Source organism: Mesoplodon mirus, assembly GCF_964341445.2.
Source record: "Mesoplodon mirus genome assembly, chromosome: 6".
Classification (NCBI taxonomy): Eukaryota; Metazoa; Chordata; class Mammalia; order Artiodactyla; family Ziphiidae; genus Mesoplodon; species Mesoplodon mirus.
In genome coordinates, this window is record NC_138982.1 from 141,425,062 (window position 1) to 141,438,780 (window position 13,719).

Genomic DNA, 13,719 nt, shown 5'->3' on the forward strand with positions numbered 1-13,719 from the left:
TGTGTTAGGCTGAATACTGCCCCCTGCCCTGAAGGATGTCCACATCTGAATCCCTAGAAACTGTGAATCCCCAGGACTATGAACACAATGTGATAACTGCATAGAGCAAAAGGAACTTTGCAGATGACCACTTGAAGGATATTGATTGAGGTGGGGAGATGATCCTGAATTATCCTGGTTTATCCATGTGGGCCTGATACAATTACAAAAACCTTTATAAGAGGTACACAGGGGGAGTCAGTCAGAAGATAGCAGTGTGATGAGGGAGGAAGAGGCAGAGACAGATGTTTCCCTGCTGTGGCTCTGAGGGCGGAGGAAGAGGGTCGCAGGCCAAATACTGGCTGTTCTAGAAGCTGTTAAGAGTCAAGGGAATGGATTCTCCCCTGGAGTCCCTGGAAGGGACCAACCCTGCTGATATCTTAATTTTTAGCCTTATGAGACTCACTTCAGACTTCTGACCTCCAGAACTATAAGAGAATAAATCTGTGTTGTTTTAAGCCAGAGTTTGTGGTATTTGTTAGAGCAGCAACAGGAGACTAATAGAAATTATCATGAAAAACATCATAAATCAAAATGAGACTAAAAGCAGGCTATTAACATGTAAATGAAACGTATACTATTATCAACTTCAAGAAGTCAATGAAGAGGATGACTTCACGTGCTTTGGGGAAATAACGCTCTCAAAACCGTCTTGCTATACCTTGTCTGGACTACACCTAGGAGAAAGATCGCCAACTCTGGGGAGCTGGTGGGATGGTTTTGGAAAAACTAGCTGGAGAAACGAGCAAACTCTCTCATCAAACTCTCAGGATGGGGATTTTAAAGAGCAAGAAGGCTGGCCCTTGCGCAGGGGCGTTGGTGGAGGCATGCCCGGAGGCTGAGAGGGCTGGGTGGGGAGGAGAAGTGTGGGGGTGTGGGTGACAAAAGGTGACAGGTAACGGCAAGATCAGGAAATTAATTACACAGAGCAAACAAGATAATTGAGGAAATAAATAAATATAATTATAATCATAGAAGACAACTTTATTTCTGCCTAAAAGGGTTTTACTTACGTAGAAAGGGGGACGTCTAGAAGTAACTCTGAGGTGTTCGATTAGAATAGGGAATATTGGGCTAATATATATATACACACATTTTATATATATTATATATATATATATATATATGCACACACACAAGGATAGCTAGTTACCAATCTATATGCATATATGTGCATGTGTGCGTGTGTGTGGGGGTGGGGGGGTAATTTTCCTAACTCTGCTGAAGGCCTAGAAGCAATGACACCCCGGTAACAATGAGGACACTGAGCATCATTCGCCACTAAATACCATTCTCTACTAAAGGGAATCAGGGTTCCTCAGAGAAATGGATGATTCCAGGCTTGGGGCAGGCAAAGTACAAGATAATGCTGGTATGTGAAAAAGGACACAGAAGCCAACTTGAAGTTTTCACTGATCAAATCTAGGACAATTTGAGCATCAAAATATATAAGAATGAAATAAGATGACAACCTATTAAATAAGAAAGGAATCCATGAGTCCATACTAATACAAATGAATAAATAAATAGAGAAAGGAAGAGAAAGCTCTTCCTCATGGTAGAATGACAGCTAATAAATGTACAAGGAATGGCTGAAAGGGACAATGACTGTTTGATGGCTATCAGAGAGGTAGCTGAAACAGGCAGGACTTGACAGTGGATGCTAAAGGCCAGTGAACATAAGTCTGATAAGGAAAAGGATCTGGCATAATACTAATCAAATACAAAGGGAAAGAGGGTGGCTTTGTGGAGAAACCTGGCAGACACCTTGACCATCAACGGGTCAGCAAGGCCTGCACCACCAGTGGGACAGGTGGACCTCATGTGCCTCCCGGAAACTGAGAAGAGCACAGGGTCATTCCTGTGGTCTCCCTGCCAGGATCAGGCCTGAGTCAGGTCAGGGGGAGACACCGACCAGACCCAGGTTGAGGGTCTTCCTACAGAACAAAAGGCCTGAACTCTTTGACTTAAAGTTCAGCAGAATGTTAAATGACCAGAAAAGCTCTTCCCTTAGCTTATAAAAATAGTTATAAAAATAGGCAAGATGATCACATACCTCAAGGCTTTCAAGAACACAATTTCTAACACTGTGTCCACTTTTAAGATGATGTGTCCCAATTTTTGGCTTCAGAAATGTGGTTGCTCTAATATTGAAGAAAGGAAGTTTAAGAATGAACACTGGGGGACTTCCCTTGTGGCGCAGTGGTTAAGAATCTGCCTGCCAATGCAGGAGACATGGGTTCGATCCCTGGTCTGGGAAGATCCCACATGCCATGGAGCAGCTAAGTCCGTGCGCCATAACTACTGAGCCTGTGCTCTAGAGCCCGCGAGCCACAACTACTGAGCCCGTGTGCCACAACTACTGAAGCCCGTGTGCCTAGAGCCCGTGCTCTGCAACAAGAGAAGCCACCGCAATGAGAAGCCCACACACCGCAAGGAAGAGTAGCCCGGGCTCTCCACAACTAGGGAAAACCCACACGCAGCAACGAAGACCCAATGCAGCCGAAAAAAAAAAGAATGAACACTGGAATTAAGAGAGGAAGTATTGCTACAGAAGGAAAAAGGCTTGTGTGGCGAGACGTCTGAGTTATAGTTCCAGCTCTGCCAGTACTAGCTAGCTGCCTGGCCTCAATGGTTTAATGTACGAAATTTGCTGTTTTCAATGTCGTTTAAGGTTTAGTCCGGCATGAAAGTCCATCAATTAAATATACCTATATACATCAGAAATCTCAGGCATTATTGGATAACATGGAATTGTGCCATTCAAGGTTTGGATGGTTATAGACAAGTTATGTAGGTTTTGGTTATTTAACAATTTTATATATTTAATTGAGTTTTGACAAAGAGCTCAAATTCATCACCAGACTCAGCTTCCCAAGGCAGCGCCTTCAGGGTTAGAAGCTGTGCCTCTCTGCTCCCACCAGGTGGCGGCAAATGCAGCTACTGCATGGGCTACAGGAAGAGCCCACGCTCTAGGGCTACATTCACAGACGCGTAAACTTTTAGCTCCCCCTCCCGGCCACTGCCACATTTCTTTTTAATTTACAGTGTTGACCTGATTCTTTTTTACTAGAATTTTCACTCTGTCTATTTTAATAAAATTCTACGAAAATATCCCACATTTGATGTTACACATTCGAATGTCCATTTCATTCATTCTTTCAACACACATTTGAGTGCTTACCACGTGCCAGGAGCTGTGTGAGGTGTGGAGGGTATAATGAACACAGAAACGTGTCTGTTTTCGTGGAGCTAATACGTCGGTAATTAAATAATCACAACAGTGACTGTTCTAAGTGTTTTAAAGGAAAGAGCTACAACTCTGTGAGGACATATGGCAAAGAAGCCCGATCTAGGCAGTGACCTGGGAGTTTCCCTAGAGCGGTGCATTCTAGGTTGAGATATGCAGGGTCAGTGGGAATTGACTGGGCAAAGAGGAATGGAGGGTGGGAAGGAAGAACAGCGCAGAGAGAGAAGGCAGTGCCAGGGCTGGCGCGTAGAGGAGGCCCCTGTGGCTGGGCCCCGTGACAAGGGCCAGCGGTTCCAGATGGGGCTCCAGAGGTCAGTGGGGTGAACAGCTGCAGGGTCACTGGAAGGCATGTTTATGGTCTGCATCTTTCATCCAAGAGGAACAGCCAGCTAGCAGTAAGCAAAAGAGAGAGAGGCTGGGGAAGGGATGATCTGCGCTGCCTTCCGAAGAGGTGACTCTGGCTGCAGCGGGGGAGAACAGAAGAGGGAAGAGTCAGAGAGCAGCGGGTGCAGGAGGCGGGACGAAGGAAGGCGGGAGCTTGGACCAAGGTGCCCGTGATGATGTGAAAGATGCACAGGGGACAATGTCACCAGGGCTTGGTGACCCACTGGATGCTGGGGTGAGGGAAAAGGTCAAGGAGGAATCCTGGTTTCTGGTGGAAGGGGTCCCAGTGGGTGGGGTGGTGGGAGACTGCCAGGTCTCGTGCGTGTTGAGTTGCAGGGGTCTGAGAGGTATTAAGAGGCACTGCTGCCCAGCAGCTGGACCTATGGGAGCCGGAGGATCAGAAGGCTGGGCGTGGCTGAGGTTGCAGAAGCCCAGGGAAGACAGTGCTTCGCGAGTGGGAGGGGAGCAGCAGCGTCAAACTTATGTGCTGCTGAGAGACTGAACAAGACGTGGTCGGGAACGTCTGATTAGTGGTTTTAGTGCAGAGATGAGAGCGGAGGGCAGACTGGAGCGGGTTGAGGAATGAGAGGCAGGGAATGGATACACTGAATACGGCAATTCTTTACCAAAGTTTGCCTGTCAAGGGGGATGAGAAATTGAGCAATAACTGGAAAATGAAAGAGAATTGAGGTCAAGGGAGTTTGTTTCTGTTTCTTTTGTGATGGGAGGGCTTGAGCATGTTTAAAAGCCGAGGGAAAGCGCCAGTCAAGATGGAAGAGGTGATGACACAGGTGAGAGAATGGACAGCCGAGAGTGACAGCAAGTGGGAGGGGGTGAGATCCAAAGCACAGGGGGGTTGCAGTTGTGGCAGCTGAAGACGGAGGAGATTCCCCTCAGGTGGCTTTAAGAGCCTCTATGAAGTGACAGGGCAAGGGGAGGCTGGACAGCGGAACATCCTATAGTCCCTCTGCAAGTTGCAGCTGCCCTACCGTTATACTTTGGTCCGTCAGGGTTTCACTAGATGGAAAAAGAGACAACGGAGGCTGGGGGTTTGCAACTGGCAAGGGGACAGGTGTCTGGGGCCATTAGCTCCCGGAGGGCAGGGACCTGTCATATCAATCACTGCCTCACTCTGTGCCTGACTGAAGTATCAGCGCCCAGGTACTTACTATCAAAGCGATCAGCGTAGGAATGCTCACTTGTCTTCATTTCAATTTGCCTCTTTTGGTGCTTCTCTAAAAAACCAAAAAAGAAAGAATACAGAACAAACAGAGCGTAAATTCCTACGTGACTTTTTTTCTCACTTGGAAGAATTCTTTCATTCTTCCGTAAAGTCAGTTTTAAAGTTCTTGCCATAGTTCTTTCCAGAGACACTGTCATATACCTCAGAATGCTAAAGGGCATCTTTCAATTTTTAGCTTAATTGAAGGTGCTTATGTAGCTTTGTCTACTTTGTTTAAAAGTCGCAAAAATGCGTACTAAAAATGTTGTATTTTTATCTATGGAAACTATAAAATTCATATCCTTCAAAAAAAAACTTACATGAAATAACACAGAAAAAGAAAACAGAATAAGGCTGTCTATATTCAAGGCAGGGAGACCAATTAGGAGGCTACTGAAATAATCCAGGCCTGGACCAGGTGCTGTCAGTGGGCGTTGGATACGTTCTGAAGGATGTGTTGACAGACAATGTGGGGAGGGAGAAAAACAGGAGTCAAGGAGGACACTAATGCCCAGACAACTTGGGAGAATAGCTTCCAGTAACTGGGGTGGGTAAAAGCATGGGAGGAGCAGGTTTGAGGGAATGTTCTGGACTTGCTGTGCTGGAGATGCCTTAGACATCTAAGCAGAGATATGAGCAGGCAGACATGCGTCTGAAGTTCAGAGGAGGGTCAGGACTGGAGATACACATGTGGGGTTCACTCGCATTTAGATGGGTTTTGAGCCTATGAGACTGGATGAATTCACCTAGGAAGTGAGGGTAGATTAAAAAAAAAGTTCAAGGTCATGTGTGGCAGTGAAAAACTTGCCTGAAAACTTACCCGCTGGCACACGTGTGGCAAGGAAATGTTAAAGCACCACCGGGACATTGTGGATAGAGGGCTCCAAGGCTGAGTTGAGCGGGTGAGGGACAAAAACACAGAAGACACTGCAAAGGATTCAGGTTTCCCAGGGATGGGGATTAGGGAAATGTCAGCGCTAAGGTTAGAAGGAAAAAACAAAGCAAAAGCAAGCAGGCAGATGCAAAATTTAAGGTATCAGATTCAGATATAAAAGAAAAATGTCGGCGAAAGCCTCCAAGTTGAAGGGGTGAAATCGGCCCCAGCGTGGCGGGGCTGGAAAAAGGCGGGGCTGGAAGAAGGTGGGGCTGGAAGGCGGGGTAAGGAGACTGGGGCCGGGCCCCGCCCTCGGGCCGTATCCGGGCCAGCTCGGGGCCGCCCCCTGCCCGAATGCCTCCAGCGGCCAGTCCGCGTGCGGGCGGGTCCGCGGGTCCCCGGGCCAGCGTGGGCTTGTGAGTGTGTTGCCTGGTCGCAGTCACAGTGTCTGAACTGGGAAGAAGGACGCCAAGGGCCGCTCTTCACCAGGCCGCGCTTTGCAAGAGGAAGCGGCCTGACGGCCCGCCTACGTTACCAACTCCAGAGCCAGGCAGCGAGGCCCAAGCTGGGCAGGGGCCAGGACTGAGGGACCGGGCGACACCAGAAGGCTCGGAAAGTTTAGCAGGAGGCTCGGCTGGGGCAGGGCGGAGACCTCCGGCTGCGGGGCGCGGCGGCAGCGGGTCTGTTACCTGCTCCGCGCGTCTGCCGCTGCAGCGCCAACCCCGCGGCCTCCTGGCTCTGACGCGTCGCCCTGGAAACCGGCGCGCGGGGCTTTCTGGGACTGGTCGGCCAGGAGGGGAGGAACCAGAGGCGGGACCGCGAGACCTGCGCGCACGCGCACCCCGGACCGCGTCTTGCCCGGTCCAGGTATCCAGGGTCGGGTTGTGAGGGCTGCCTCATCTGACTCTTCCGTGAGGGTGAACTCAGCTGGCTGCATAGACTTTCACAAACAAGCCTCCAGCCGCCCCTCCTCGGCGCCCGGCGTCCCGCCTGCGCCCTGGCCGCGCCCGGGCCGAGCGAACTGACCCCGCGGTTCCTTCCCGCGCCCGGTAGCTCTCGCCCGCGCACCGGGTGTTTTGAATCTGAGTCCGATGCACATGTCCAGTTCCCAGCCTGGGAGGGCCGTGGACTAAGAGCAGAGCGCTTCTATTAACCTTTATAAAGATGGATTTCTTGGTGGAAGAAAATCTGATCACAAAGCAATGCATGTTTGGTGTAGAGAAGTTACCATGTACAGGAAAGTACCAAGAAAAAGTAAAAATCACCTATAAATATTATAGGTGATTTTTAGTGATTGCATAGGCGTTTTCAGTGATGCGTAGGCATAATTAACGAACATTAACATTATTTCTTTTTTTCCTCTTCCCTCTTCCTCCTCACCCTCCCATTGTATCAATGCCCTGTTGAATGTCCTTGTAGATGAATCCTAGGGGTCACCCCAACTGTTTTCTTAGGATCAATTCCTACATGTGAAGTTGAAGGATCAAAGGATAGGCTCACTTTGAGGATTTCTGAAGATACACGAAAGTTTGCCTTCCAGGCAAATGTCTCCAATCCTTAATCCACATTTGCGGATAATCTTATTTCTTTTAAAAATGTATGCCCATGTAGGGGCTTCCCTGGTGGCGCAGGGGTTAAGAATCTGCCTGCCAATGCAGGGGACACGGGTTTAAGCCTTGGTCCGGGAAGATCCCACATGCTGCGGAGCAACTAAGCCCGTGCGCCACAACTACTGAGCCCATGTGCCACAACTACACACACCTAGAGCCCATGCTCCACAACAAGAGAAGCCACCGCAATGAGAAGCCCACGCGCTGCAACAAAGAGTAGCCCCCACTCGCCACAACTAGAGAAAGCCTGTGTGCAGCAATGAAGACACAATGCAGCCAAAAATAAATAAATAAAATTTAAAAATTAAAAAAAACAGTATACCCATGTTATTGTCAAAAAGTGACACCTTGGGCTTCCCTGGTGGCACAGTGGTTGAGAGTCTGCCTGCCGATGCAGGGGACACGGGTTCGTGCTCTGGTCCGGGAAGATCCCACATGCCACGGAGCGGCTGGGTCCGTGAGCCATGGCAGCTGGGCCTGCGCGTCCGGAGCCTGTGCTCCGCAACGGGAGAGGCTACAGCAGTGAGAGGTCCGCGTACCGCAAAAAAAAAAAAAAAAAAAAAAGTGACACCTTACTTTGATTTTTTCACAACTTTGATTACTAGGAAGGATAGGCATTTTTGTCGTACTTTCAGCGACCATTTGTACTTATTTTGTGATTTGCCTTTTGCCCACTTTTTCAGTTGGTGTTCATCTTTGTAAAAATTGATTTGTTAGAACTTTAGACATTCTATAAAACTCGGACTATGGTATATGTTGCAGATATTTCCTTCAGTTTGTCAATTACCTTTTAATTTTGTTTATAGTGTACCTTGTATTTGTGTAGCTCAAATTTATCACATTTCCCTTATGTTTTTTTCATTTTGTTTTTATGTAATAGGGGGCAGTGGGCATCTCCAAGCAGACCCTGTTTTTTCTTTTTCTTTTAAATTTTGTTGAAGTATAGTTGATTTACAATGTTGTGTTAATTTCTTCTTTACAGCAAAATGACTCAGTTATATATATATATATATATATATATATATATATATATATATATATACACACACACACACACATATATGTATTCCTCTTCATATTCTTTTCCATTATGGCTTATCAAAGGATATTGAATATAGTTCCCTGTGCTATACAGTAAGACCTTGTTACTTATCCATTCTATATATAATAGTTTGCATCTGCTAATCCCAAACTCCCATTCCTTCCTTCCCCTACCCCCCTCCCACTTAGCAACCACAAGTCTGTTCTCTATATCTGTGAGTCTGTTTTTGTTTCCTAGGTATGTTGATTTGTATCGCATTTTAGATTCCACATGTAAGTGATAGCGTATGGTATTGGTCTTTCTCTTTCTGACTTACTTCACTTAGTATGGTAATCTCTAGGTCCATCCATGTTGCTGCAAATGGCATTATTTCATTCTTTTTTATGACTGAGTAATATTCCATTGTGTATATGTGCCACATCTTCTTTATCCATTCATCTGTCGATAGATACTTAGGTTGCTTCAATGTCTTGGCTATTGTAAACAGTGCTGCTATGAACATAGGGGTGCATGTATCTTTTCCAGTTATAGTTTTGTCTGGGTATATGCCCAGGAGTGGGATTCAAGCCGACCCTATTTAATTCTGGCTTTTTAGGGGTTGGTGCCAGGCAAGGCTTTCCTGTCCCATCACCACCTGCTCCTCTCCCTATCCTGTTAGAGTGCCCACTCTTTTTTTTTTTTTTTTTTTTTTTGTGGTACGCAGGCCTTTCACTGTTGTGGCCTCTCCCGTTGTGCAGCACAGGCTCTGGACGCACAGGCTCAGCGGCCATGGCTCATGGGCCCAGCCACTCCGCGGCATGTGGCATCTTCCCAGACTGGGGCACTAACCCATGTCCCCTGCATCGGCAGGCGGACTCTCAACCACTGCGCCACCAGGGAAACCCTAGAGTGCCCACTCTTAATTTGGGTGCGTTATGTTTTTCTACAACCTTGGGTGTGAGTTATTCGTATAAGGTGGGTAGTGGTTTTTGTTGTGGGTGAGCTGGGCACCATCTCCAAGTGGATGTACATTAGACAAGTACAGCCCTAGACTTGTCATTCATGGAAAGATGGCTGGTTCATTGCTGCTGGTGCTCCCAAGACAGTAACAAAAGTGGCTGTTTATTATTATGATTATTTTTAATAAATTTATTTATTGTTTATTTTTGGCTGCGTTGGGTCTTCGTTGCACGTGGGCTTTCTCTAGTTGCAACAAGTGGAGGCTACTCTTTGTTGCAGTGTGCGGGCTTCTCATAGTGGTGGCTTCTCTTGTTGCAGAGCACGGGCTCTAAGCGCGCGGGCTTCAGTAGTTGTAGTGTGCGGGCTCAGTAGTTGTGGCACATAGGCTTAGTTGCTCCACAGCATGTGGGATCTTCCCAGACCAGGGCTCGAACCTGTGTCCCCTGTATCGGCAGGCAGATTCTTAACCACTGTGCCACCAGGGAAGTCCAAAAGTGGCTGTTTATTATTAAGGGAACATCCCAACCCTGGTTCTCAGGACTGGAGGAACCTGAAAGATGGAGGCTCCTCAGAACGTCCTTTCGCATCTGAACGGCCTCTCCCTCTCTTTTTTGCTAGCTCTTTCCAGTCTATAGCCTTTGTTTCTGCCTTGGAAAGAGGTGCTTCTTTCCTGTCTGTGTGTTATGAAAGGGGGAGAGGCCTTTACTGTACGAAGCTGAAGAACTGCCTTTTAGTAATTATGGTGGTCACCTCCATCACACTACATATTAACATAGGCCTTTATTGCTCTGTATGAGTTTCCTAAGGCTGCTGTAACAAATTACCACAGAACTGATGGCTTAAGACAGCAGAAATTTATTCTCTCATGGGTCTGGAGACCGAAGTCCAAAATCAAGGTGTCAGCATGGCCGTGTTCCCTCTGAAGTCTCCTGGGGAGGATCCTTCCTGCCTCTTCCATCTCCTGGTGGCTCCTGGTGTTCCTTGGCTTGTGGCCACATCACTCCAATCCCTGCCTCTGTCTTCACATAGTGTTTTTATCTGTGTCTCTCTGTGTGTTTTCTCCTCTTCTTATAAGGATATCAGTTATTGGATTTAGGGCCCACCTGAAATCCATGATGATTTCATCTCAAGATCCTTAACCGATTTCATCTGCAATGACCCTGTTTCCAAATAAGATCACATTCTGAGGTTTGGTGGGGGAACATGAATTTTGGGGGGACAATATGCTACCCACTACTGCTACTATGGTGGTCACCACTGTTATAATAATAAAAATATAAATAAATAATATAAATAAGGGAAAAAATAATAAAAATTAAAAAAGAATAAAAACCAGCCTTTATTTCTCATTTTATTTTACCTGTAAAATTATATAAATAAACGAAACATAGCATCTGGTATCATTTATTATAAGATCCCTCGAGGATCTCTGCAAAGTTTGGAGCCAATACCTCATACTTTTATCACTAAAATTATGTCAAATCGTCCTTTCACAATGTATACACATATCAAATCATCACAATGTACACTTTAAATATCTTACAATTTATTTGTGAACTGTACCTCAATAAAGTTTAAAAACAAGAGTAAATTCTGTTAAAAATTAGGTCAGATCTAAAAGTACTGTTATTTGATTTTAACATCAAAGATTAGAGATCTGAAATAATTAGCCTCTTGCATCTTCAGTCGATTAGACAACTTCTTTTTTTTTTTTTTTTTTTGTGGTACGCGGGCCTCTCACTGTTGTGGCCTCCCCCGTTGCGGAGCACAGGCTCTGGATGCGCAGGCTCAGTGGCCATGGCTCACGGGCCCAGCCGCTCCGCGGCATGTGGGATGTTCCTGGACTGGGGCACGAACCCCTGTCCCCTACATCTGCAGGTGGACTCTCAACCACTGCGCCACCAGGGAAGCCCTAGACAACTTATTTCTGAATTGAATTTTCAAAGTTGGAGATTCATTGAGCTTTCTTTTAAGACTCATTTGGAATGTTTTGTATTCCTATAAATTATCTTGAAGGTCACTGATGTCACTGTAACAAAAGATGTGTCAGCTGGAGTTTTCAACTTTCTGATTTGTACATTTGCATGGTCATTATTAAAAGGATAAACTTCTAAAAGTAATTCATAGTGAAATAAAGGAGCACTGGGAATTTGAGTGTAGGAAATCAGGAGTTTTTCTGGTGTGGTGTGGACATAAACGGGGTTGGGTTCAAATCCTGGATACACCGTTACCTTTCCTATCATCTCCCATTCTTTTTTTTTTTTTTTTTTGGCCGTACCTCGAGGCTTGTGGGATCTTAGTTCCCTGAGTAGGGATCGAACCCAGGCCCTCGGCAGTGAAAGTGCTAAATCTTAACCACTGGACTGCCAGGGAATTCCCTCATCTCCCATTCTAAGTCCTCACCGGTTAGGACGGATAGTAATAGAACCCGGTTTTAGGGCTGTTGTGTGGTTTAAGGGAGTGGTTTATGCAAAGCCCTTAGAGGTCTGGCTTGACAAACACCTCAAAATTGTTAGCTGTTATTTCAAGTAGGAAATTTGTTTCTCCCTAGGACAGGCAGCTGGAGGGGGTGTCAAGATTGAAGTAGGTTTTGCCCTGTTGTTACCAGTATTGGGTCCTCTGGCCTTGTGTGCAGTAAAGCCAATCTACTGACAATCTACTGGGTTGTGGTGTGCAGGTGTGAAGGAATGTGCAGGATTTATTGTAGGCACCAAACAAGGAGTGTGGGCAACTGATGGTCGAAAAACCCTAACTTCCTGATGGGTTTCAGGAAAGTGTTTTCAAGGGTAAAGTGAGGGAGGAGGGTGCTGTAGGGTGGGTGATCCGCTTGTGCACAGTTATCTGATTGGTTGGTGGTGAGGGAACCAATCATCAGGATGGTGTCATAGGAGTTAACATCATCAACCCTCAGGCTCCAGTTGGTCTGGGGGCTACGTGCTCACCATCGCCATGCAGTTAGCTTCTTCCATTTGGTGGAGGCTTTAGTATCTGTAAAACAGCTCAGGAATGTGCATCAAATACTGTTATCTATGTCCTTCAGGGAGGAACTAAAGGTTCTGTGACTGCCACATGGCTGATTTACTGTTTAAATTGTTACCAGTTCTCCTGGCCCAACTGATACTTTTGTCACTACATGTTCACATCCTTTCAATCATTAATTCTTGAACCAGGATTTGTGGCTCAGGGGAGGCCTGAGATAATTATAGCTTTTCTACAGACAAGAGGCAGGCAGAGGATATGGGGGAAGGGATCTGTCCAGGGAGGCCCCATAGGGTCTTCCTCAGTTATACTATACGATCAGCAGATGTATATTCTCTAGGGCACATGAGCTACAGTTTATGTCACTAACTTACAAAGGCATTAAGAAATACACAGAGCTTATTACTTTCTTAAATAATAGTTGCAGCAAAATAGTATGCTCATGTGGTGGATTTAAGACTAAGGTGTTTGAAAAAATATTTCGTATGACAAAAATAGTATATACTCGGGGCTTCCCTGGTGGCGCAGTGGTTGGGAGTCCGCCTGCTAATGCAGACACGGGTTCGAGCCCTGGTCTGGGAGGATCCCACATGCCGCGGAGCAGCTAGGCCCGTGAGCCACAACTACTGAGCGTGCGCGTCTGGAGCCTGTGCTCTGCAACAAGAGAGGCCGCGATAGTGGGAGGCCCGCGCACCGCGATGAAGAGCGGCTCCCGCTTGCCACAACCAGAGAAAGCCCTCTCACAGAAACGAAGACCCAACACAGCAAAAATAAATAAATTAATTAATAAACTCCTACCCCCAACATCTTCAAAAAAAAAAAAAAAAGCTGAAAGAATCGTCATTAAAAAAAAAAAAAGTATATACTCACTGTAGAAATTTTGGAAAATACAGCAAAGAAGAAAAGCAAAAATGACCTATAATCTTTGGTGGGCTTTAAAATAAAGTTTACTGGGACAAAGTGAGAGAGTGGCGTGGACATATATACACTACCAAATGTAAAATAGATAGCTAGTGGGAAGTAGCCACATAGCACAGGGAGATCAGCTCCGTGCTTTGTGACGACTCAGAGGGGTTGGATAGGGAGGGTGGGAGGGAGACGCAAGAGGGAGGAGATATGGGGACATATGTATACGTAGAGCTGATTCACTTTGTTATACAGCACCAACTCACACAACGTTGTAAAGCAATTATACTCGGATAAAGATGTTAAAAAATAAATAAAATTTATACTGCTTGTGACTTAAATTTGGGGAACCATGAGTCATCTTCACCTAATTTGGGGAGTAAACTTTGCATGCCCTAAGTTAAATTGTTGCGGGGTCATCTCAACCATTCATCCTGATCTAAATGAAGCTGAGCTATATTCTAGGGTCAGGGT

General features: G+C 46.2%; 1 protein-coding gene across 1 annotated transcript in view; it reads right to left on the reverse strand.

Annotated features, from left to right (window-relative positions):
* Positions 1-6,512, reverse strand: part of LCA5L (lebercilin LCA5 like) — a 38,710-nt gene extending 32,198 nt beyond the window's left edge. Inside the window, exons 1-2 of the mRNA XM_082626236.1 lie at positions 6,459-6,512; positions 4,843-4,908 (exon numbers count right to left, since the gene is read on the reverse strand). The gene's annotated coding sequence lies outside the window, so the exon portion shown is untranslated. The remainder of the gene's footprint in view (positions 1-4,842; positions 4,909-6,458) is intronic.
* Positions 6,513-13,719: the final 7,207 nt, after the last annotated feature.